At 39.3% G+C, this 22,071-nt stretch overlaps 1 protein-coding gene across 10 annotated transcripts in view; it reads left to right on the forward strand.

Moving 5' to 3' along the window:
• piezo2b (piezo-type mechanosensitive ion channel component 2b) overlaps positions 1-22,071 on the forward strand; it is a 574,856-nt gene that overhangs the window by 213,875 nt on the left and 338,910 nt on the right. The window lies entirely within an intron of this gene.

Here is a 22,071-nt window from a genome sequence, read left to right on the forward strand (position 1 = left end):
CGAATGGCCGACCTGCTTCTTTGTCTTATGGTCTAAATGTCATATTTAGGGATGGGTGTGTGGTGAGGAAGATCTTCTCGGCAGTTTTTACTAACCCTTTGTAGATCTTGTGATCTGATGCCCTGCAGATTCTGTACCACACAATGACTTAGCCAGATAGGACACTCTCAATGATGCTCCTTTCAAAAGTTGTTAGAATGGGGGAAGGGAGGCTTGCACACCTCAATCTCCTCAGAAAGTGCAGATGATTCTGTGCCTTCTTGACTGATGAGGAGGTGTTGTGGGTCCCAGCTGGATCTCCATTATGTGCACACCAAAGAACTTTGTGCTCTTCACTCTCTCCTTGGCAGAGCCATTGATGTGAAATGGAGAGCGGTTGACCTGCGGCTTTCTGATGTTCGCAGTCGTCTCTTTTATTTTGTCCGTGTCAAGACGCGGGTTGTTGTTTTCAAACCATTTGACAAGCCTGTCTACCTCCTCTTTGACAAGTCCTCAATGACTCGTCATTGTCACTGATGAGGCTGAACACGGCTGTGTTATCAGTGGACTTGATGATGCACCCCAAGAAACCTCTGTGCGTCGGTGCTCTGAAGATTCTGCCATTTATTGCATACTTCCCTCTTACATTTGACCTTGCAAAGTGCAACACTTCATAATTGTCCAAACTGAATTCTATCTGTCAGTGCCCGATTCTGTGCTCTCAACTCTGAGTCTGTGACTCAGTTGTCGGCTTTAGAGAGCGGAGTGTGCACATCCCCAGCACAGTGTCTGTTTCTTAGAAGGCTTCTGGAGGATTGGAAGCAGCATGACATTGATTGATCCTCACCTCTGACATCACCTTATCTATTAATTCACACCATACACTATTATTCCCCAACTTATTTCTTTTTCTGTCTACCTCTCCACAGTATTTTACATAATTTGCTTTCATAAATTGGACAGTTATCGTAAGTCACCCCTTTATCAAACATTTCAATCTTGCCTCCAACCTTCATTATATGAATTCTAACTAAAAATCCCCCTCATCTAAATTGTAGTTTGTACCAGAGTCACAGCTTATTGGCTGTTTCTACTACTGATCCACAATTTTCAGCTCCCTTTCCCATTCATTAAGTTCTTTCCAAACAGATGAAGTGTCTCACATTGTCACTTCATTGTTCATCTCAGACTGTAACACAGTGTGTTTAGGCAAGAGATGGGGGGAATAGATTGGGAATAGCTGTCACTGGGAAGAGCACATCCTACACGTGGGATCTGTTTGAAGGCCAGCTGGTTAGCATTCAGGACCAACATGTTCCTGTGCGAGAGGGAGAGGCAATGATGGCAAGGTTTATGAACGTTGGTGGGTGAGATATGTTGCGAATTTAGTCAAAAAGAGAAAGGAGTAGGGTTTAGGGAGAAGCATCTTCTGCCTGATGGGAACAGGGAGAAATGAGATTGTCTGAGTTGGGCAGGGTGTCTTATCATGCTGGCTGCTTTACTGAAGAAGCAAGAAGTGCAGCAGAGTCCATAGAGGGGAGAATGGTTCCTGTGATGTGCTGAGCTGTGTCCAAAGCTCTCTGCAGTTTCTTGCAGTCACATGCAGAGCAGTTGTCATTACCAATCCTTGATGCATGGTCATACCAATCCTTGATGCATGGTACATCAATAAGAACAGGTGAAAGGCAAAGGGGATGTGTCAAAAATTCCTTCAGCATCCTGAAGAAATAGAGATATTGGTTCATTTTCTTAGCTGTAGTATCTATGTGGTTGGCTGCAGGTTTCATTCAGTTCGACCTGTTCATTGGTACTTGAATAAAAATGCAACAAGGGGATGGCTAGTTACCTTAGTGGTTTGTGTAACATTACTACAGCACAAGTGCCCTAGGTTCAAATTCATAGTTGTCTGTAATGACTTGTACATTCTCCCCTTAGCTGTGTGGATTTCCTCAGGTGCTCTGGTGTCCTCCCACATCCTAAGGATAGACAGGTTAGTAAGCTAATTGGTCATATAGTTATAACTGGGCAGCACATCCACATTGAGCCAGAAGGGCCTGTAACTGTATCTCTTAAAAAAAAAGTAGAGGATTTAGGGGAGAACTTAAACAGGATATCAGAAAAGCTGACAGTGGCCATGAAATGAAGTGGTGAACAGGATTAAAGAGAAACCCAAGCCATTTTCCACAAACATTATTAACAAAAAGTAACTAGGGAGAGGGTCAGGCCACTAGAGGACAAGGGAGAGAACATATTCCTGGATCCAGAGGAAGTGAGTGAGGTACTGAGCAAGTACTTTGCATCAGCAGTCACTAAGGAGAAGGGCATAGAGGATAGAGAGATCAGTGAGGAACATGCTCATGTTCAATGAAAAATGTTGCTAATAAGAAGTAGAATGAGTTTTTTTTCTGAAGAACGACGAGGTGGATTAGCCCCCAGGCATTATGACATCTATCTAAGGTTATTCAGAGAAGAAAGAAAGGCAATTGCTGGGGTTTTTACAGAGATGTATGCTGTTTAGCTATAGTCAAGATTCCAAAGGACTGGAGAATAGCTGGTGTTCTCCATCTGTTTAAAAGGACAATGGAGACAAACCAGAAAATCTACTCACATCTGGAAAAGTATTGACTTAGTATGGATAGTCGGCAATGCTTTAAGGAGCAGCTGCCGTGTCTTAAAAACTTGATTGAGTTTTTTGAGGATCTAATGAGATTGAGGACTTTGAGGGAGGTCAAGTGAGGACATGGCAGATGGAATACAATGTAGAAAAATATGAAGTCACCAAGTGTGACAAAAAAATTTTTTAAATAGATCATTTTTTAGATGAGAGTGATTTAAGAAGTCTTAGTATTAGCCTTGTACATGAATCACTGCTAAATGACATACATTTTCAGCAAGCAGTTCAGCAGGCAAGCAGTTTGGTGCTCTTTTCAGTTTAAGGGTATTTGAATGCAAAAGTAATTTATAAATGAATCACTTTGGACTGTGCCCAGAATACTGTGTATAGATCTGGTCTCCCAGCATACTGTAAGTCAAATACACAGTCCCCCGGTAATAAAGCCATCACCCCTCACCGCCAAGGACCCGGGCTCAACCCTGGTGTCAGGTGCTGTCTGTATGGAATTGGCATGTTCCCTTTGGGACCCATGGGTCTCCTCAAGGCGCTGCAGTTTACACTTGTGTGCCAAAGGCATGCAAGTTGTTGATTAACCATTGCTTTGAGAACAAAATGGCAATGATGTAAGATTAATGTGAATGAGTTGTTGATGTTTGGCTTCGATAGTGAGCCAAAGCGCCTGTTTCCGTGTTGTATCTCTTTGTGACTCAATTAGCATATGTTACAGGAATTTGTAATGTATTTATTTGGAGGCAGGCAACAATAATTTGCCAGATTGATTCCAGGGAGGGGGAGGATTTTCCTGTGTGGAGAGGTGAAGCAGGTTGAAGAATTTAGAAGAATGAGTGGTGATTTTACTGAAAAAGCACAAACTGTTGGAGGGTTTGGTGAACAAGATGCAGAGCTGATGCCTCCAACAATGCCTTAGGTCAAATATGTAGACACTTAATGTAGAAATCAGTGCAACTATGCCTCACCCCCCAGAAAAAAACACATTTTCAATGCTGAAAATAGATATTTTACATTTTAGGTCAGCTTGCTTTTGGCAGGAGAAGGAGAAATGCTGGAGATAAGATTTAACTTTGCCTTGCTATGTACTTTAATAAAACAATGCACAATTATTTATGCCATTATATTCACTGCCTTTTCATAGTAATTATGATTGTTGAGTGATATAATATGGCCATTCAGCAACTGTCCATCAAGCACCCATTTTTTTTTTTTGCAAAATCCCATCCAAATGGTTCAAATCGTTCTATTTATTATCGGAGAATCTATACAGCGTACAACCAGAAATACAAAGAACAACTGGAAACCCAAACAAAGAATGAACAACAGAAAAACATTAGAGGCTCAAAGCCCACTCTTCCCCCTCCCTACGCCAGCAGCAGCAAAGGATCAGCTCATCGACCTCCCCTTCTTCCCCCACCCACTTCAGCAAAAAAAAGCATCAGTGCCCACCACCCACCAAGCAACCGCAAAGCACTCGGAGAGACCATTATCTACAGTCTACAAAAACTATTGGCTACCCGACAGTTCAACATTTCACAGGTTCTTTCTTTCTTGTAAGAGACAGAGAGATGTCACCCATTTCACAGCAAAAGGGGAGACTAACAGTCGCTGTTAGTGTTCCAGTCCACCGCTTCACATTTTATTTGGAGAATCTCCGACTCAAGAGTTGGCAGCAAACTCTCCCCACCTTCGAGAGGAGAGTGAGAGTGCAAATGCTTGACATACAGATGCCTCTGTCTACCCATGCACCGCAGTGATATCCTGTTGTTCCTTCTCCTGTGACACCTCAGTTGGTAACACCTGCCTGGAATTGGTTGTCCACAGGGCCGCATCCTGGAGGCACCATCTTCCAACTGTGCCTGGAGAATGTCAGAAAATGGCTGGCTGGCAAGCTTTAAGAGCGGGAAATTGTCACTGAAAATCTGCAGTTTTGAGTGCCGTTGCAGATCAGGGCCCTCGATAGAAACCCAGCCACTTTGAAAAGTATCCTGGCCCATTGTTAATCTTCCCACATTCAACCACTCTCCAATACAGTAGAAACAACTTACAGTGGCCAATTAACTCATGCTTTTGGGATATTGAAGGAAACAGAAGCATCTGGAGAAAATGCTCTCGATCACAGGAACAACGTGCAAACTCTACACACAGCACCCAAGGACACGATTGAACCTGTGAGGCAATGTCTGTTCCATTCTGCTGCCTGAAACTGAAACCATCTGGAGGTTCTTTCTTTTGCTTCTATGAAGAGTGTGCCCCTTAACATTTTTCTTTGTATGTCTGATTTTCTCTGTTTTATTAAACTGGGTCCTCATTTTATTCACTACTTCCCCAGTTACTGAGGCACTAATGACAAAATTCCCACATTACAGCAACTTGCCATACCTCTACCCTATCCCAAACCTTGGAACATGATGAACAACTGCTTTCCCTGTCCAAGGGTGGTCAAATTAAAGTCCTTGGACATGTCCTCAATAACTTGCTCTTTTGCAGATTTAAAGCTTCCAATATGAAAACAAGCCTGAAGCCAATATTGCTGAATGTTGGAATGTGTGGAGAATAGGGGTGAGGCAAAGTAAGTCCAGGAATGGGATTGTCTTGACAGTCAGCATGAACAGTTGGCTAAATGGTTTCCTATGTTCTATGGAATTGTGGAAACACATTACTATGATGTGATGGGATGTTCCATTGACTAAATCTCAGAAGGCACAGTGATGCTGCTAAGGAGTCTTTCAGTCCACATGAAGGTTGTTGACTTGAAAAGTTGATTATCCATTTCCTTCCACAGATGCTCCCTGACCCACTGAGTTCCTCCAGGCAGGTTGTTTGTTGCTCGTATCTCAAGCAACCTGTATTCTGGTGCTGACTATATGGAGTTTGCACCTTCATCATGTGACCGCATTGGTTTCCTCTGGGTGCTCTGGTTTCCTCCAGCATACCAAAGACTTGTTGGTTGTCAGAGTTAATTGGATGCCATTAGTTTGCAACTCCATGAAACTTAAATCTCAGCTCTGATTCTGGGAAGGTTTACCATGGCTTTGCTAAATGTTGGAACAGTTTATAAGGCATTTAGACAGAGACATAATTAGACAGGGAACAGATACAGGAATGGAATGGCATGTGCAGGCAGATATGCAGTTTATGTGAAATGCCAGAGAAATGCTTCTGTCAGGATCCTGGCTTCTGCACCATTACGTTCTAGTCCCAGTGACGGGTCTTGACCTAAAATGTTGACTATTTATTAATGCTGTCTGACCTGTTGCGTTCCTCCAGCACATTGTATGCGTTGCTCAAGATTTCCAGCACCCACGGTCTCTTGTATCTCAGATGTGCTGCTTAAGCTGACGGTATGGTCAGCCTAGACAATGTGGATCAAAGGAATTGTTTCTCTGCTGTTCTTTTAAGTCCCCTGATGCAGGGTTTTGCCTCAAAATTTCAGTTATTTATTCTTCCCCTGCTGATGCTGCCCAAACTGCTGAGTTCTTCCAGCAGATTGCTGGAGGGTCAGTGGATTTTGAGGAGGACTGTGAGGTATCCAAGGAAAGCAAGAAAGTTCAAAAATGTAGTTAACCACCTGGGTTTCAGTGCTGGGCTGCTATTTTTCAGTGGTGCCAATGAAAGTATCATTGTTTTCATTGGTGCTTTTGAATGACCTAACTTAACAAAGACTCGCAGACAGGGTGTGATTTCATTCGATGCATGGCAAATAGAGAAACTGAGCCAGAATTACTTACAATCAGGCGTACTCTATTCAGATTGGTCAGGTCAAAAGTGCAAGGAATAGTTTTCACCTCACAGCTCTTTAAAAAAATCTCAGATTCAATCTTGACCTCTGTGGGAGTCTGTAATTTCTCCCTGTGACCTGGTTCTTCAGTTTCCTTCCATGTCTCAAAGACATTCTGGTTGGCCACTGTAAATTGTCCCTAGTATGTGGGTAGGTGGTAGAGTCAGGGAGGACTTAATGGGGAGAGTGAAGTTGAGAGAAAAATGAGTGAAAAATGGGATTGCTCTGAGAGGCAGCATGGACTCGGGTCGAAATAACTTCTTCCTGTGCTGCAAAGACATGAGGAAATTTGTAATTTCTGAAATTGAGAAATTGTAAGAGTTGTAACAGTGCTCTACACCAGAAATAATTTATTCAGGTGCGTAGCACTGTTTTGAATTTGTAGACCAATTTCATTTTCTCACTTAATGGATGTCTTGGCTGTCCTGTTGTTTTGTATTCCTTGCAAATTCATAAAAGCTCCACCAGAGCTGAGCACTTGCTATAAAAGCTTTGCCCGTCACTGCATAAATGGTTCTGCAACCCATGCACTGATGTGAAGTCCAGTGTGGTATTGACTGCACACTGCTCAGAACCACTCCATCAGGTAACGATTGCCTCAATAAACCACAGTCTGAAAACTCACAGTGCTTCTAATACATACACAAGTCAGCACTGACACAAGTGCACTCACTTGTAGAAACCTGTGTAGGAACCTAAATGCACATACATATGATGTATGAAATATAACAAAAATAAATATTTATCTCTTTTAAAAGTATTGTAATTCAATAGCAATGCCTGTCAATATCTAGCATAAAAGTACTTGAATAGAAAAATATTGCAAAATCCAATGATGAAAAAAAAGTTGGCAAAAATCACAGTGGTCCAATTCTGCCAAATCTTATATTTAATCCATTTTAGTCATTATTATTGGCAAGATTGGTGCATTTTTGAGAAATAAAAATAATGTATGAATTGCACTTTTAGATTGGCATTGATAGCAATATGCTTGAGTTTTTTGTGCAAACATTTCTGGAAAGGAATAATTCTTGAAGTGTGAAGCAAAGACGATGGGGAACTGGTAAGTAAATGAGACAATAATAGGGTCATCTAGTATTTCTTGGAGCTTCTCTTTAGATATGTGCCTGCATATTGTGACTTGTTCAAATTGCACCCGCCAATTATCATGCCTGGAATACTGCTAATTTCTCTTAGAATCTTCTTGCTATAAAGGATGAGTTGGTCGGGCAAGAGAACACAACCCTGTCCGACTCTCTTCTTAATCTGGACAAAATCACTTGTCTCATTTTCAACTCTCATTCCTGCTGTGTTCCCAATGCAAAATTTCTGATGATTCTGATTATCTTTCCTATGATGTCCAAGTCTAATAAGTTCTTTATTTTGCACCTTATCAAATGCTTTGATATAATTGATGAATCATGGATATAGGCCTTTCTAGACCTCTATGGCCAATTCACAAACCATTCTAAAGAATTTGCGTTACACTGTCTTCAATGAAGCCACACTGCTCTTGTGCAGTCTTGTGTTTCTTGTTTTTTTTTGCTGTCATCATGATGATTTGTAGCAGGACCTTCGACGACTTTGGTGTCATGAAGAAAGTGCAAAGGGGGATTGACCATCAACTGCAAGAAGACCGAATGTATTGTTTCAATAGGTACATTTAATGTCAGAGAAATATATACAACATGCATCCTGAAGTTCTTTTTCATCACAAACATCCATGAAAGCAGAGAAGTGCCCCAAAGAATTAATGACCCAGAGAAGAAAGAAATACAAAAATGTGCACTGAATGTGGGCAATGAAACAAACATGGAAGTTCAATTACTTAAGGAGCACGGTAACATCTGACGGTAGGGCTGATGTTGGAATTAGAAGGATTAGGATTACTAAATGCATATTTGAGTGCTTGGGCAAGATACTAAAGAATAACATAATTTCTATGGGTGTGAAGCGCTCAGAATGTTGTGGAATTTCATTCCACACTAACATATGGAAGCAAATGTCAGACAATATCAAAGCAAAATGAGGGCAGGCTCAAAGATGCAGAAATGTGGCTTTTGAATAGAATGATGAAAATATCAAAGAAGACCTGAGTAGCAAGTATAGAAGTGTTGCAAAAAGTGGGAATAAGAGAGCTGATATCATCAGTCAGGAAACAGCAGCTGGAATTTCTTGGGCATTTACTGAAGAAAGAAAAGCTCAAACATCTTGCAATGATGGGAAAATTTGATAGAGAAGAAGTTGCAGTCAACAGAGTATGACATTCATGATCTACATTAAAGGATGGACAAGCAAAAGTTTTGAAGAACTTCTCAAATTGAAGACAGATGGAAGGCCATGACTGCCCACGTCATACATGATGATGATGGTGATGGTAGTCATAAAGTCATGGAGTCGTACAGCACAGAATTAGAACCTTTGGCCCGTGTTGTCCATGATAACCATCTATACTGATCCCATTTACCAGCACTGGCCTCCTAAGCCTTGGTGATTCAAGTGCTCATCCAGATGCTGTGAGAGTACCTGGCTCCAGCACATCCTCAGGCAGTGTGTTTCAGACTGCAGTCAAGCTATAGGTGACATGCTTATTTCTCTCAGATCCTAACTTTCTAACTCACTTTAAATCTGATTCCCTCTATTTTTAGATATTTTCCTTATGAGGAAAGGTGTCTCACTATCCACCCTATTTAAGTCAGTTACTTTCTTATTAAATTGGGGAACAGGCCACAGAGGTCAAACCCTCTCCATCATTGAGTGGTCAAGAGGGCGACATCCGTCATTAAAGATGCTCACCGTATGGACATGCTCTCTGTGCATTACCACCATTGAGGAAATGGTACGGGAGCCTGAAGACCCAAGCTCAGAATTTTAGGAACAATTTCTTTTCCAGTTCCATCAGATGTCTGAAAAGCCCATGAGCACTATCTCATTATTTACATTTTGCATTGTTTGTTTTACTTGTATATTACTATAAGTAAATAATAGCTTTACTATAAATTGTATAGTAGTTTGTTTCTTCCACTGTACTGTTGCCACTGTACAGCATATTGGACAACATGTTGTACGTCAGTGATAAAAAAATCCTGATTCTGATTCTGCTTTCCACTGTTGTACCCGATTCTTTTGTCCCATTCACATTAGCAGTTGGTGAGTAGCAGAATAAAAAAGTAAGTATGAACAGCAAACATATTTTTAGATATTCTAATAAATCTTTAACGAGAAGTTCCAGAAATCAATATACATTAACAATATTGACAAAGGATTTTCTAAGAAAATAAATTCGGCCAGTATCATTATTGGACTTTGAATCGCTGCAGACATGCTTTAGCTTGTAACATGCTGAAGTTGCAACTATATCATGAAATTTTGGTGCACAGAAGCTCCTTTGGGGTCTCCTTTAATGAAAGCTTAAATAAATAGACAGCTCTTTTCATAGTGGATTATGGAATTCCAGAATCTATAGAGCAATAGAATAAAGTGTACATTCACATCCAAAATGTAATGCTGATTAAAGTGGATTGTCAGTGAAATTGTAGAAACTTCTTTCCTACAACATGACTTTATCACCTTAGGGAGCTCCTCGAGATCAAGAATTATATGCATCCTTACCATTTTTGTGATTAAAGGCGGTTAATTGGGCCAATGTGGGAATTACAAACTCTTCCACAAATGGAGCAGAGATGGCCAAAAGGACGAGTAGTTTGTGTGAGGTGGTCCACTCCTTCCAATGCTGATACAGGGCTTCTTTGAGCTTCTGACATTAGGAGTTTCAGAGGGAAATTGATGTGTGCGAGAGCAAAATAAGATTTTGTTCTAACTTTGCATCATCCTGAGTGCTTAAAATTTTCTGGAAGGGGATATAGAACTGACTTAATGTATTTCAGATTTAACCTCCTGGAATAAAAGTAATGAAGATTTCTTCAATACGAATTCTTGTGTATAATACATTATAGCATTATAGTGTATTGATGACTGAGGGAATTTATTTGTTCATAGATTTCAAGTAATGGAGAAACCTTCAGATCCAGGTGATAACAATACAGTCAGGTAGACTTAGCATAGTGGTGACACGGTGGTTAATTTACTGGACTTGTAATGGAGTGACCTGGATGAATAATCCAGAGACCCAAATTCAGTTCCCACTGTTGACAGCTGTGGAACTTGTATTCAGATAATACTTGGCAAACTATGACCATTTTTGGGAATGATGATGGTTATAAAAATACATCCAGTTCACCAATGATTTTCATCTACCATCCTTACACATGACTCTATTCAATTGAAGTTGTATAAGACATTGGTGAGACCTAATTTAGAGTATTGTGTGCAGTTTTGGTCACCTACCTACTGGAAAGATGTAAATAAGATTGAAAGAGTTTAGAGAAAATTCCAGTGGTGTCCAAATTCCCTGAAAATAATAGAATAGGGAAAGATGTAGAACAAGCTATTATTTCATACTGTTGTACTTCACATCATCAGATATATCCTCACAACAGTATTGATCATGGTTACTATATAGAATCTTCCTTTCTTCAAGCTCAGCTTAACAGTTATTCTGACCAAGAGGAAGATTTTATGAACCAGCAATAGATTCTTATGTAGCTATAGATTTTCCTGTAGCCACATACAGGAAATGGAATATGTTTCCATGTGGGCACATAGTAACAGAGGTTTACCTAACTATCTCTGCTGAGGCACTGCTTTAGGTTATCTGATGCAAGTTGCTCTTTATTATAGCAATAAATTGTCTTTGAGTCAATAAATACATGGTCATCAAAATCAGATAATAATCTTCTTGAGTACATTCTTCCAAAGGGTTATGCATATAGTTAGTGTTTAAGAAGATGCCTTCCCTATTTTGGACCCTTCCTTACTGAATTTAAGCTCTTTGGGCCTTTAATCCACCCTGAAGTTTTTAATTTGTGGTGTGTAATGTTTGCATAGAAAACCATTCTAAGAAGGAATATGTTATGAGCTTTTGTCGACTCAACTTGGAGGCCACCAGTTTTCTTCTTCTTAATGTTCAGCACCTAGCACCCACCAACCCTATTGAGAGTCCCCGGCACCAGCAATCTGCATTCACTGCACCAAATAACTGGGTAGGTCAAACGTAGAGACATTACACTGTTAAAGGCAAGACCTTTAACAGTGTTGATGACCAGAGGGATCTTGGGATCCAAGGTCAAAGCCACTGAAAGTGATTGCACAGTTTAATAGGTGATTAAGAGGGCTTATGGCATGTTTGCCTTTATTAGACAAGGCACTGAGTTCAACAGTCAGGAAGTTATGTTGCAGTTTTAGAAAACTCATTAGGCTGCATTTGGCATATTGCATACAGTTCTACCCCATTATAGGAGGATGTTGAAGCTTTGGAGAGGGTGCAGAAGAGGTTTATCAGGATGTTGCTTAAGGTAGAAGGCATGTGCTATAACAAGAGGTTGGACCAGATTGGTTTGTTTTCTCTGGAGTGGTGGAGGTTGAGGGGAGATTGCATAGAGGTTTATAACATTAAGAGATGCATAGAGTAGACAGACAGCATCTTTTTCCCCAGCGTTGAAATGTCTAATACCAGAGGGCATGCATTTAATATGAGAGGAGGTAATTTCAAAGGAGATGTAGGGCAAGTTCTTTACACAGAGTGGTGGTTACCTGGAATATCTTGCATATGGGGTGGTGGTAGAAGCAGAAATATTAGAGATTTTTTAGATAGGCTCATGAAGGTGAGGAAAATGAAAAGGATATGGGCATTGTGTAAGTAGAAGAGATTAGTTTAGTTGGCCATTTGATTACTGATTTAATTTGTTAAGCACAGCATAGGCTGACTAGACTGTTCCTGTGCTGTTCTACGTTCTTTAACCAAAAGCTCTAAGTGGATGCTAAGTTGCAAAGTAAATGCAAAAATGGCTGACTTCCCACAACTCAACTAATACCCATGACAAATTTCTGTGTAGTTTATAAATTGTTAAAATCCTCTGGGAATATGACCGCCCTCAACATCTGCTTTGGGCAGCGATGAGAAGGTCAGACAATATTTATGACATGAAAACAAACAATAAAAATCATTGAAGAGTTTTTCACATGACTCTGTTTCTTTTTCCATAGAAGCTGCCTGACCCACTGAATGTTTCCAGGATTTTCTTTGTTTTTTTTTTAAAAATTTTAGCATTAACGCATGCCTTTTCCTCTGACTGGAGTTGGTTTTATGAACAAGGAAACTACTTTAGTACCTCCCCCTTTCCTTTCCAGTCCTAATGAAAGGTCTCAACCCGAAACATCGAACTGTTTATTCATTTCCATAGATGCTGTCTGACCAGCTGAAGTTCCTCCAGCATTTTGTGTGTGTTGCTCTTGGTTTCCAGCATCTGCAGAAACTCTTGTGTGTATTACTTCAGTGAAAACTAGGATGGAGGATACTTCTGAGGTTTTATTTGGTTGCATTTTCTATTCAGCTTCCAATCACCTTCCCTCCATTGAGTTTTTCTTTGCTGGTAGTTTCAGTGCTTCAACTTGTAAACTGTCACCTGTGCTGAGGTACAGTGAAAACTTTGTTTTGCATCCCATCCACCCAGATCATTTCATTAGAGGTAATACAAGGGAAAGCAACATAGAAAGTGGATTGAAATGTAACAGTTACAGAGAAAGTGTAATGCAGGTAAACAAAAAGATGCATAACCACGCAATTTGTGTGGTCAAGAATCCATCTTATCATGCTAGGAAACCAGTCGGTAATCTTATAACAGTGGGATAGAATCTGTCCTTGACCCTGCTGATGCATGCTTTCAGCCTTTTAAGTCTTCTAACTGATGGAAGAGGGGAGAATGCCATGGTGGCTGGGGTCTTTGATTATATAGACTACTGAGGCCAGGAGAAGTGTAGAGAGAGCTCATGGCTTTCTTTGATATGCTGAGCTGTGTCCGCAGTTCTCTGAAGTTTCTTACTGAGTGTAATGTCTTGGATAATCTAAAATCTGGGCAAGAACTTGTAAATACAAAGGCTGGTAGATGACAGCCAACATTTGGGCCATGAAGTGTTTGGTAATAGTACAACTTTAAAAAAAAAATTAATACCTGGCAACCTAATCAGCTAACCATGATTATAAATTCAATTGCCCCACCTGGAATAAGCCTGAGGGAGTTTGGAAATAGAGAGAGAAAATCCATTGTCACATTAAGGGCAACTAATGAGTGACAAGTCTGACAATCCAATAGTCTCGAGACACTGGTGGTGCTGGGCAGGTAGATTTTTAAAACTATTGGAATTTACTCCTATTAATGCAGCAACATAAAATCAATTTACCTCTATGAGTGTAATATATCACAGTGTAATGAATTTTCCAGTAAGTCAGGTGAGTGTAAAGTGTGTGTGGAAAATTGAAGCAGGTGCGCCAAAGCTGTACCATCAATATTTCCAAACAACAGAATAATGAATTATATACTGCCATAGGGATCCATATTCTGCGAGGGAATATATTTGATAAAAATTATTCCCAAGAACAATGCCCAAAGATGATAAAAATATAGAAGTTTACAGTGCACCAAGAAGCCAGCTGCATCGTCATATTCATACCAGTTGAACACCCGTGGGATAAATCCCAGCTCTTGGTCCGTGCCCTTCGTGCAGTAATCTTTTAAATATGATGAGAATTTTTGCCTCCAGTGTGCTCTTGACCTCTGCCATGCTTCTGTGAAAAACTGAGCTTCTTCAACTTCCCTGTAATCCTTGTATCATAAATCACCATAGTAATGCAGATGCTGTGAATCTGAATAAAACAGACAATTTTGGAAACACTTAGCAGTTTAGACAACATCCATAAAGAGAGAATAGAGATAACATCAACAAGTGTATTGACTTGGTATGTTAACTCTCCTCTCTGTTGGTGTTTCCTAAACCTAAGCCTTAATGTTTATCTCATTACTTTCAGTTCACTGTATGTCTCTCATGGGTACCTAAGGAGCAGGCGTAGGCATCGTAGCCCCTTAAGCCTCTGCTGCCATTCAGTCAGATGATGGTTGATCTCATCTTGGCTTCAGTTCTGGCCCGTTCTCCATAATCCTCGAGTCCTTTACACTTCAAAATTCTGTCCATCATAAGCTTGAATGTATTCTGTGATTCAGACACCACAGCTGTTGAGGTCGAGGATTCCAAAGATTCAAGACCCTGGGAGAGAGGAAATTCCTCCTTATTTCATTTTTAAATCGGCAACACTATTTTAAACCTCTGCTCCCTCTTCTCTCTCCCCACTTGCTCTCATCAAAAATTGTGAAATACAGATCTGTAGTTACAGGTTGTGCATCACAACGTGGAGAATTAAACTTCTGAAAACTAAAATGAGCTATAGTGACAACGAATGCATAATATTAGATGCCATTGTGTTGCTGGGCCTTTATATTAAACGTGTGTAGTAATGCAGTATGAGAATTGAAGACTGCTACTGTGCTATATATTTTCTAACTGTTTATTCTGCTACAGACTTTCTGTCATCAATAGCCACACAATCCAAAACATCTGCTTTTTATTTCACAGTTCTTACACAAGTGGGTTTTTTTGTGATCACAGCATATTTTGTGATTATTGCCCAAGAAAGGATCGACAAGGTATTGTTCTTTATGTTATTCTGCTGTACTTAGCAACATTTGTATTGAGTATGTCACTGAAGCCTTTTTGCCAGTGTTAGGGAAGATCACAAAGGATAAATTGGTGGGGTGGGGTGAGGTTACAAGGGGAATGGAATTGTTGGGGAAGTAAGGTGTGAGGAGTTCTGGAGAACAATGCAAGATGGCCTCCAGGTCACCATCACCTCAATTTTTTACTGACTATCCTTGCAAGCATCACAAAACAAACCTTGGGAAGGTTGGGCTTGCCTGGGATTTAGAGCAAGGTCATTCGGCAACCGTTAAGTTTTGGCAGAGCTGCAAGTTTTGTTGGCTCTGTGGCTAATGTGAAAAAATGTAACTGACACTTTTGTGCTGGCGCAGAGTACTGTGCATGTGTGTGAGCCTCATACGCTCTGCTGTGCTTTGTTTGGCTGGAGAAAAATAAAGGAGCCAGCTGTAAAATGTGTGCAGTCAGATTCATATCACTCTGAGCAGGTACAGGCCCCAGAATGATGCACACACTGAAACTGGAGCAAAGAAAATGTGCATGCTAAGCTTACTTTATTGAAGAGCCTGTCAGGGTAGGATCATAAAATTACTGACAGACGTGAGATGTTGACATGGAATAATACACCCTACAATTGCTATGTCTATCAAACAGTATTTTCCCTTCTCAAGCCAATTGTGTTTTGAAAATTGATTATTCGATATTACCTTTTAAATTTAGCCTGCTGGTTCCGGTGATGTCATCGTTAAGAATGGCAGCTTAAGTCAATAGCTCCTCCGGAAAAATACATATTTTGCCCGATTACCCATCAAATATAGGATTTTTCGAAAGTATTTGAACTGATAAGAGGGGCAAGAATGGGGAAAAGGAATGGAAATAAAAAAAGTGACACTGTGGAGCCTGCGGACGAGAGGAGTCCAGCGAGCGGCTCTCCTACCCGACTGCATGCTAGCGAGGCTGACGATGGGCCTTGTTCAGGCGAAGCGGCAAATATGATCAAAATTTTGAAAGAGATATGGGAGTTTCAAAGGGATATAAAACAGCAGCTACATGATATTAAGTCAGAGCTCGCCAACGTCAATCAAAAAATAGCGGCGGCAGAGACTCGAATTGAGAAGGTGGAAGATCGCGTGCAAAATGTGGAACAGATGCTAAGTAAGATGATAAAAATATTAAATCAACAAGAAGGTAAACTGCTTGACCTGGAGGGAAGATCACGGCGGAAAAATACCAGAATATACAACGTTCCCGAAGGAGCGGAGGGTTCGTCTATGACGGAATTTGTAGGAAAGTTGCTGCAGGATGCGCTGGAGCTTCCCTCGACTATGGAACTGGAAATTGAGAGGGCGCATTGCGCAATCGTCCCGCGGCCTACCCGAGGCAGAGAAGATAAGCCACACTCAATAGTAATTAAATTCCTTCGATACGGTACCAAGGCGGAGATTCTACGAAGGGCCTGGGGTAAGAAGAGGGTGTTTTTAGAGTATAAATTAATATATTTCGATCAAGATTACCCCCCCCCCCGTGGTCATGCAGAAATGTAAAGAATACTCTGAAGTAAAGTGGATACTAAAGCAAGAAAGGGTTAGATTTCAAACTCCGTACCCTGCTGAACTTTGAGTGTTTTATCAAGATGGGATCCAACTGTATCAGACAGTGGAAGAGGCGACTACAGACATGAAGGCCAGAGGGTTGCCCATCAGCGTGATCAAACCAAGGGAAAACCTGGCAGAGGAATTATCCCACTCTGCTTGGGAAATAGTGCGAGAATCGAGAAATCAGGAGACGGGAGGAGGCCGAGAGAAGAATATCAGGCAGAGACTGGGAGTTTTCCAAAGACAGCCCTCACCCCCTCCAGTAGGGCCATAAGGTTTGGCTAACTTTAAAAATGTTGAGAAGCTAAACGGAAGCAAAAGTAGATGGTGATATACCTATCTTGAGAAATACATATTATAATGTGGATTTTATATTACTCAGTTATTCTTTATTCGCTCACTTACTCCTTTTTCCCTGCCAAAATGAGAATATATATATATGTGCGCGTATATGTGTATGTATGTCTGTGTTTGTGTGTGTGTGTGTCTATAATAAATATATATATATGAGGAGTACACAGGGAAATCTTTTCTGTGTAATATATTTGTTCACTGACTTTTATGGATACTGCAATGGGGGCCCTCAACTCACAAGTAGGAGGGGTTATCCCCCACAGCTAGACATTTCCTCCAGCTCAACGCAGGGTCATCTACTAGAGACCTCAGCCATGGAATCACACCTTTGTTGCCTTTTTTGTTATTATTTGCGTTTCTTGGTTCTTATGTGTTCAGGGAGTAGATCAATTAAGTTTTATTCTGCTAATTTCAGTGATACATTGACAGATAAATACAGATGGCTAAGGACGAAGTAAAATTCACTTCTTTTAATGTCAATGGGCTATTAAATCCAATCAAACATAATAGAATTTTATCCAAAATGAAAAAAGAACAAGCTCATGTAGTATATTTACAGGAAACTCTCAAGTGATAATGAGCATAGAAAACTAAAGAGAATGGGCTTCACTAATTTGTTTTTCTCCTCATATAAATCAGGACATTGGAGAGGAGTTGCTATTCTTATCTCAAGTGAGCTAAATTTTGAAAAAGTATTTGAAATAGGAGATAAGGAGGACAGATATATTCTGGTAAGGGGGAATATAGATGGAAATTCAGTTACTCTATTGAATATATACGCACCCCCGGGAAGTGATATTGGTTTCTTTCAGCAAATTACTGATATTGTGGTAGTGGAAACAGAAGGTCTCCTGATATGTGGGGAAGACTTAAATTTACAATTACAACCAAAGTTAGACTCTTCCAATAGAAAATCCTATGAAACAAAATCTTTACATAAGGAAGTTAATACACTTTTTGAGGATGTTGGTTTAATTGATATATGGAGGGACCTTTTCCCTGACAGAAGGGATTACACTCATTATTCTGCTCCCCATTCTATATATACAAGAATAGACTATTTCATAACATTTGGAAAAGACAAAATAAACACCTGTGCAATTGAGACAATAGATGTAAGTGACCATGCACCTATATATTTATCTGTTGATTTTGACCTACAACCAAAGAATACTATTTGGAAACTAAATTCAAGCCGACTCAATGATCCGTACTTTAAGGAACAAATTAAAAAAGAAATTGGTCTCTACTTAGAATTTAATGATAATGGAGAGGTTTCACTTCCCATTTTATGGGATACTCTGAAGGTGGTCTTAAAAGGGAAAATTATAGCAATATCTTCATATAAGAAAAAAATAAAGAATAAAACATTAGAGGAATTACAAAATAGGCTGAAGGAACTAGAGAAAAAACACAAGTTGAATTTGGCACAGGATACATTAGAGGAAATTTAAAAAATTAGGAGTGAAATTAATAGTTTGGCTATGCAAGATATCAAGAAAAATTTAATGTTTCTGAAACAGAGACATTATGAAAGTGGATCTAAGTCTATGAAAATACTGGTGTGGAAACTGAAAAAAAAAGATAGCAGAAAATACAATTCATAGAATTAGGGATCCAAGAACAAAAATGATTTAAAAAAAAATAAGCTAAGTGAAATTCAAGAAGCTTTTGAAGTGTTTTACAGAACTCTATATTCCAAAGTTTCAGGGGGAAGCATAACCCAAATTGACACCTTCCTGAATTCTCTAGAGTTACCCGCTTTAAGCGAAGAACAAAATAGAACGATGACTGCTGACATAACCGAAGTTGAATTAAAAGCTTCAATTAGTAGGCTTAAATTAAGCAAGTCACCATGATCAGATGGGTATACGACAGAGTGGTACAAAGAATTAAAAAATGAGTTAATTCCAGTTTTACTCCCCACACTGAACTGGGCTCTAAAAAAGGCACAAATGCCACCCAGTTGGAAGGAAATGGTAATCTCAGCTATACCAAAAGAAGGCAAGGATAAAATGGAATGCAGGTCATTTAGACCAATATCTGTTCTTAATGTAGATTATAGATTATTTACTTCCATCGTGGCCAAGCGATTAGAGGAGTTTCTACCCATACTGATACATAATGATCAGACAGGCTTTATACGACAACACCAAGCACAAGACAATATACGAAGGACACTTCACATTATGGATCATATACAAAAAAATAAAATCAAAGCAATAGTGATAAACATGGATGCTGAAAAGGCATTTGATTCGGTTAGTTGGAATTTTTTTTTACAGAGTTTTACATAGATTTGGTTTCCAAGACACAATTATTAAAACTATATAGACACTATATGACAACCCTACTGCTAGGATTAAAATCAATGGATATTTATCAAATAGTCTTACCCTAGAAAGGGGCACGAGACAGGGCTGTGCATGGTCACCACTACTCTTTGCGTTATATCTGAACCATTAGCTCAATACATCAGACAAAATGAAGATATCAGGGGAATTACTATTAAAGGGACAGAGCATAAAATTGGCTTGTTACGCGGATGATATTTTGATCTATCTAGGGCAACCCAACATACTCTTTACCTAAATTGATGCAATCCTTTGAACAATATGGTCAATTACCAGGATATAAGATCAACATAGATAAAACCCAATTACTTTCCTATAACTATAACCCACCAAGAGAAACTGAAAGTAGATATCCCTGGGCATGGCACACAGAGTCTTTAAAATATTTGGGCATCATTATGCCAAAAGATTTGGCAAAATTATCAGAATGTAATTATCAGTCTTTATATTAAAAAATTAAGGAAGATATGGCAAGATGGAGCCTGATTTCTTTTTTCAGTCTCAGTTCAAGGATTGAGTCTATTAAAATGAATATACTGTCCAGACTGTTATCTCTTTCAGACCCTACCAATAGAGATTAATCAAAATCAATTCAATGAATGGAACAAGATGTTATCAAGGTATATTTGGCAAGGTAAAAGGCCTAGAGTTCGTCTCAAAACTTTGCAATTAGCAAAGGAAAAAGGGGGATGGGGCCTACTTTCTCTTAGAGATTATTATTTTGCAGCACAGTTGAGAGCTGTGATATGTTAGTGCAACCCATCATATGACGCTCAATGGAAAAACATTGAGGAGCGGGTACTTCCCATCCCCATACAAACAATTTTGGCTGATAACAACCTGCAAAGGTACATAAATACAATTGATAACCCATGGGTGAAATTGACTCTTAAAATATGGAAAACTACTATAAAAGAGTATAATCTAGAGGGAGATATTGCAATTCTTAAATGGTGTGCATATGACTCGGATTTTACACCAAATAAATTGGATGTTAGATTTAAGGACTGGACAGCTAAAGGAATAACAGTTCTTTGCAACATAATGAAAGAAGGAACACTGTTCAGTTTTGAAATGCTTAAAGAGAAACACTTATTAGAAAAACAAGACTTTTATCGGTATTTACAGATGCGACAATATGTTAATAGGACGCTTAAAAATGTAACCAAGGCAAATACATGCTTGATGGAGCTATTTAGAAAAGCATATAATTCAGATAATGGTAGTAGAATCATTTCAAGCATGTACAAGGAGTTGTCAAATCTTAAAACACATTTGACTTCATACATTAAAACAAAATGGGAGAAGGAAGGAGGGATAATTGTATCTGAGGAAGAATGGACAATAATATGGAGGTATCAATGGAAGTGTACCAGTTCACAGAAATGGAGGGAGTTTGGATGGAAAAACTTGATAAGATATTTTACACCATCTCAGAAATCCCATTATGATAGCAATCCCCTGTTTGCTAGAAAATTGTGGAAATCAAAATGCAAATCATTATCATATTTTTTGGGACTGCCCTGTTATCAAAGACTATTGGAGGGGGATACACAATGCCCTTCAAGACACCTTTAAATGTGAAATTCCCTTAGAGAGTAAGATCATATATTTTGGGTATATACCTCAAGAATGGTTGAAAAGAGATAAATATTTAATCAATATACTGTTGGTGGCTGGTTTAAAAAAGACTTTTACTTGGAGATGGTTATCACAGGAGAGCCCAACTTTAAATGCATGGATGGAAATTACAATGGACATTTACAAAATGGAGAAGATAACAGCATCTGTTAATCATAAGCTGGAACAATTTGATTCAAACTGGGAAAAATGGTTTAACTACATAATGTCTCATAGGCCTGATTTGATTCTCACAAATCAATGAATATGTTGTAGAAAAAAAAGATCACTCCCTACTTGTACATAGTTTTTTTCTTTTGCTTGTTTTTTCTTTCCACTCTTTTCTATAAGTGTATACCTCAGATAAATACTTTGTAGAGATTTGTGACATATATGATTATATGATATATATGTACAATGTCTGAAATGGACATGTTTGGTTGATGATGAACTTCAATAAAAAAAAATAAATTATAAATAAATTTTAGCCTGCCTCCAAGATTTAGGAAATTCCAGATGGCCGTAGCCTACAGCTTCCGTCTGACTGTGCTTATCATGCACGGTGATTTTTGAATGAAGCTTCACATTGGCAAAGCAGGTTGTACTGCTACCACTCAGCTCCAGGTTCAATTCTAACTTCAGGTTCTGGAAGGTATATGGTTTCCCTATTCTTCCCTTGACTTGGTGGGGTAACTCCCAGTGCTTATATATTCTAATTCCTCTTGAAATAGATTCTAACACTGCATTTGCCTCTTAGCCAACTCAACCTCCAATTTCCAGTCCTGATGAAGTGTCTTGGCCCAAAACATCAACTCTTTATTCATTTCCATGGATGCTGCCTGACCTTATGAGTTTCTCCTGCATTTTGTATGTTTTTAATTCTCAGTGATTCAATTTCCTCCCACAACACAGAGACATGCTCTTAGGCAGATCATTTGGTAGGTACGTTATCACCAGTGTAGGTGGTTGGCAATAGAATCAATTAAATTAATTATATCAATTAATTCAATAAATTGGCAATAGTGTGGAGTTGATGGATGTGTGAAGGGAAATTCAGGTTGTCAGCCAGCATAGATTCAATGGGCTGAATTGCCCTTAGTGTCTTAAGAAATGTAGAGTAGTTGATTTTTAGAGTTGCACAATATTGAACAGGCTTTT

This window comes from Hemitrygon akajei, chromosome 1, assembly GCF_048418815.1.
Source record: "Hemitrygon akajei chromosome 1, sHemAka1.3, whole genome shotgun sequence".
Lineage (NCBI taxonomy): Eukaryota > Metazoa > Chordata > Chondrichthyes > Myliobatiformes > Dasyatidae > Hemitrygon > Hemitrygon akajei.